The sequence below is a fragment of the Sciurus carolinensis genome, chromosome 2 (assembly GCF_902686445.1).
Source record: "Sciurus carolinensis chromosome 2, mSciCar1.2, whole genome shotgun sequence".
NCBI classification, from domain to species: domain Eukaryota; kingdom Metazoa; phylum Chordata; class Mammalia; order Rodentia; family Sciuridae; genus Sciurus; species Sciurus carolinensis.
Window position 1 is genome coordinate 102,801,270 of NC_062214.1, and position 5,243 is coordinate 102,806,512.

General features: G+C 37.1%; 1 pseudogene; it reads left to right on the forward strand.

Annotated features, from left to right (window-relative positions):
• Positions 1–835: 835 nt before the first annotated feature.
• LOC124970959 (cytochrome c oxidase assembly protein COX20, mitochondrial-like) lies at positions 836–2,986 on the forward strand (annotated as a pseudogene).
• Positions 2,987–5,243: the final 2,257 nt, after the last annotated feature.

Genomic DNA, 5,243 nt, shown 5'->3' on the forward strand with positions numbered 1-5,243 from the left:
AGTCATTGAGGGAATTCATAGAAGCAGAGGGTATTGAGATTTTTCTCCTTATAGCTGGGCTAGGTGTACATTGCACAACTCCAGGGGGCACCATTCATCACACAATTATTGCTGATTTATGTAGTCTCATGACAATATTCCACCAGATGGCAGTAAAGTATCTTGAAGACTAAGGTCCTTTACACAGGGTCATATAGTGTAGCAGAAACTTCTCCTTTCCCTCTTCTCCCCCATACCATACCCAAGTCAAACTATGTAAAGTTCTGAAGAACCTTGATGGATGTTGGTATTGTGTTCAACCAAAGTGACTAGCATCCTGCTCCTTGAGTGAATGCCAACTAAGTTATTCAAACTTTTAAACCTGCCTCAGGATACTTAATATCAGGGTCTAGGAGTTCTGGGAGAACTAAAGTATTCTAGGAATCTTAGGTCAGATGCCTGCTCCTTAAGTAAAGAAGGCTGAATGCAGGAGACTGGCTAGAGCTACATAACAGCACAACAAAGAGAGGAGTCAGAGCTGATTATACTGCAGTTCTATTACCTGGCAAGACAAGATTGTATGAGTTCTCTGGACCAAATGGATACTCTGGCGTCAGATAGTCAGGGATGGACTATCTGAAAAAAATTTGTCTGAGGGAACTGACCACTGTGTGACAGCCCTGTCCAGAGAGAGAGAGAGAGAGAGAGAGAGAGAGAGAAATAGAAATAGAAAGTGAGAGGAGATCACCAAAGGTCACTGGGAGAAGGGATTGACTTGGCATAGAACGGTGTGTGGAGATCTACCAAAGTGTTGTCGAATAACCCATAAAAGTGTTCCATGAGCCAACCTGTCCCCATGGCGGCAGCCCCAAAACCAGGTGAGCCTGGGAAGGGGAAGCTTCTTTTCTATTTTATCCTAGCCCTTTAAACACCTCGGAATTTTAGTCATTGAAAACAATCCCCATACATGGGATTCAATATTATATGGTTCATTGGAATCTGTTGTGGCTGGACTTGGACATTTTTTGTTAACTAGTAGAATTTGAAGACCATGTGATGTTGGAGTAGGAGAATTTATCTTAGTGACTTTAGGATGCTGATTTTAGTGTAGGTATAATTATGAAAAGCAAAGAATCCAGGAAAGAATTGCCAGAGAAGGAATTGAAAATCAGATTGTAAATATAGATGCGAAAATCCTTAACAAAATCCTAGCAAACTGGATCCAAAAACATATTAAGAAGATAGTGCACCCCGATCAAGTGGGGTTCATCCCGGGAATGCAAGGTTGATTCAACATCTGGAAATCAATAAATTAATCACATGAATAGACTTAAGGTTAAGAATCACATGGTTATTTCAACTGATGCAGAGAAAGTGTTTGACAAAATACAACACCTCTTCATGCTCAAAACACTAGAAAAAATAGGGATAGTAGGAACACACCTCAACATTGTAAAGGCTATTTATGTTAAGCCCATGGCCAGCATCATTCTTAATGGAGAAAAACTGAAAGAATTCCTTTTAAAAACTGGACAAGACAGGGATGCCCTCTTTCACCACTTCTATTCAACATTGTCCTTGAAATACTAGCCAGAGCAATTAGACAAACCAAAGAAATTAAAGGGATACGAATTGGAAAAGAAGAACTCAAGCTGTCACTATTTGCTGATGACATGATTCTATACTTAGAGGATAGAATCCACCAGAAAACTCCACCAGAAAACTTCTAGACCTCATAAATGAGTTCAGCAAAATAGCAGGATATAAAATCAACACACTTAAATCAAAGCATTTTTATACATAAGCAATGATACATCCGAAAGGGAAATGAGGAAAACAACTCATACACAATAGCCTCATTAAAAGAATAAAATACTTGGGAATAAGTCTAACCAAAGAGGTGAAAGATCTCTACAAAGAAAACTATAGAACATTAAAGAAAGAAATTGAAGAAGACCTTAGAAGATGGAAAGATCTCCCATGTTCTTGGATAGGCAGAATTGATATTATCAAAATGGCCATCCTTCTAAAGGTGCTATACAGATTTAACACAATTCCAATTAAAATCCCTATGACATTTATCATAGAAACAGAAAAAGCAATCATGAAATTCATCTAGAAGAAGAAAAGACCCAGAATAGCCAATGCAATCCTGTGCAGAAAGAGTGATACAAGAGGTATCACAATACGAGACCTTAAACTCCACTATAGAGCAATAGTAACAAAAACGGCAGCAATAATAAGTGTTGGTGTGGATGTGGGGGAAAAGACACACTCATTCATTGCTGGTGGAGTTGCAAATTGGTGCAGCCACTCTGGAAAGCGGTATGGAGATTCCTCAGAAAACTTGGAATGGACCCACTATTCCATTCCTTGGTTTATACCCAAAGGACTTAAAATCAGCATACTACAAGGATGCAGCCACATCAATGTTCATAGCAGCTCAATTCACAATAGCTAGATTGTGGAACCAACTTAGATGCCCTTCAATTGACAAATGGATAAAGAAACTGTGGTATATATACATAATGGAATATTGTTTAGCCATAAAGAAGAATAAAATTATGGCATTTGCTGGTAAATGGATGAAGTTGGAAAATATCATGCTAAGTGAACTAGGCCAAGCCCAAAAAACCAAAGACCAAATGTTTTCCCTGATAAGTGCATGACAATATATAACGAGGGGGTGGGTGGCGAGGGGAAGAGAAGAATGAAGGAACTTTGGATGGTGTAGAGAAAAATGGGGTGGGATGGGGTGGGGGCAGAAAATAGTATAATGAAACAGACAGTATTACCCTATGTATACGTATGATTGCATGAAGGGTGTGAATCTACATTGTGTACAAACATAGAAATGAAAAGTTGTACCCCATTTGTGCACAATGAATCAAAATGCAGTGTGTAAAAATAAAAAAGATTTTAATTAAAAAAAGAAAATAAGATTGTATATGAAGGCACACACCTTGATCCTGAAAGAAAACAAATCAACAGCAGCAGCAGCAATTGAGCAACTTTGAGCACAAAAATCCAAAATATCTCCCTTGAATCAGTGTGACCAACCACATAAAATATTATGTACAATAAAATAAAGTAAAATTTTTTAAAAAAGTGTTTCATAAAGGAGATGATTATCTACCATTACAGAGGTCATTCCATAACCAAGAGAAAACTAAACAGTATCATCCTTTGTCCATTTATTAGTCATTCCTTCACCCCTCCCTACCCTGGAACACCTAGAAGCTACAAAAGAGAAGAAGTGAGAAAAGCAAATAAATAAACCATGTCCCATTTCCCTTTTCTCAGAATGGGTTCCCAAGTTACCACTCAAACCTCGGGAATTACTTTTCAATGTATATCCTTTTGTTCTTTCTGAAGAGAACCATGACTATTACTTAGTATCCTCATCTCCTCGTGAAGTTCATGCGCATGAGGGAAGCTGGACAAACACTATTAATAATAACCCACCCTTCACCACCCTAGCAGAGGTTGTTATATTCTGAAAACTATAAAACTTTGTTAAAGAAAAACTTTAAAGAGTTGAATAAATGGCAAGACATCCCATGTCCATGGATTGGAAGATGTAATATTGTCAAGAGTGAGCAATACTCCTTATACTGATCTACAGACCCAACACAATCTTGATCAAAATCCAAACTGGTTTTTGTTTTGATTTGTTTGGTTTTTTGTTCTTTGCAGAAATAGGTAAAGTTAACCTAAAAATTTGTATGGAAATGTAAAGGACCCCAAATTACCAAAATCTTCTTTAAAAAGAACAAAGTTGAACTCACACTCAGATTTAAAAACCTATACAAAGTTATAGTAACAAGATAATGTGGTACTGGTGATAGGACAGGCATATAGATTAATGCAATAGAATTGACAGTCCACAAATAAACCCCTACATATACAAATACAAAGAACAGTTTAGAAAGGAAGAAATTATCAATGCAAAATGTTTCAAAGGAATTAAGGTTGAAAGCACTGTCAAATTCAATTCATACTGGTTTCTATTCAGCTTCCATGATACATTGATAAAGACGACCTCTGCCTCTGGATCTATACTGTTCAATACAGTGGTATGTAGAAACCATGAGTGACTATCAAAGTTTAATTTTTTTTTTTTTTTTTTTGTACCAGGGATTGAAGATTGAACTCAGGGGCACTCGACCACTGAGCCACATCCCCAGCCCTATTTTGTAATTTATTTAGAGACAGGGTCTCACTTCTCACTGAGTTGCTTAGCACCTTGTTTTTGTTGAGGCTGGTTTTGAACTCAATCCTCCTGCCTCAGCCTCCTAAGCCACTGGAATTAGAGGTGTGCTCCACAGCACCCAGATTTTAAAGGTTTACATTGTTTAAAATTAAATCAGCTTTAAAGAAGAATGAAATTATGGCATTTGCTGGTAAATGGATGGAGTTGGAGGATATCATTCTAAACTAAATAAGCTAGTCCCCAAAATCAAAAGGTCAAATGTTTTCTCTGATATGCAGGTGCTAATTAGCAATAAGGGGGGTGGGGGCCATTAAAGAACAGAGTTACTTTAGGTTAGGTAGAGGGGAGTGAAGGGAAGGGAAGGGGAATAGGGTAGGAAGGATAGTAAAGTGAAACAGACATTATTACCTCATGCACATATATGACTGCATGACCAATGTGATCCCACAATATGTACAATCAGAAAGATGAGATAATTATATTCCATTTATGTATGATTTATCAAAATGCATAAATGCATTCTATTGTCATATAATTAATAAAAAATTAAATATATAATAAATTTTTACTTATTCTCACACCATTAGCCAAATTTTGATTGATCAATAGCTAAGTTTGGGCAGCACAGTTATAAAACACTTTCATCAGCACAGAAAGTTGTTTTGGAAAGAATTGATCTAAACAATTTGGAGCCTCTCTTAGAATTTTTTTTTTCCTTAATGATTTTTATTAGGCATCTTTATTCTCTTGCCCCATTATACTTGAAATACACTTCATGGGTTCAATCCCCAGCACCAAAAACTATACTTAGATCTTTGCAGTAATTTAAAGTGATGACATGTTTAATCTTCTACCCCAAGAGCATCCATCCAGCTACCTTTCTAAATGTTAAGTAATATGTCTGCAGCTGCCACAAGCTGTTCAAGTTTTCAGGATTAACAGGCACACCTGCACTTCTTCAATTGTGAATTAACTTTTAAGAGTTCTAACTGTTGCTTAGGCTGACCGACAACTCCTGGGCTCAGGTGATGGTCCTGCCTCAGCCTAGTAT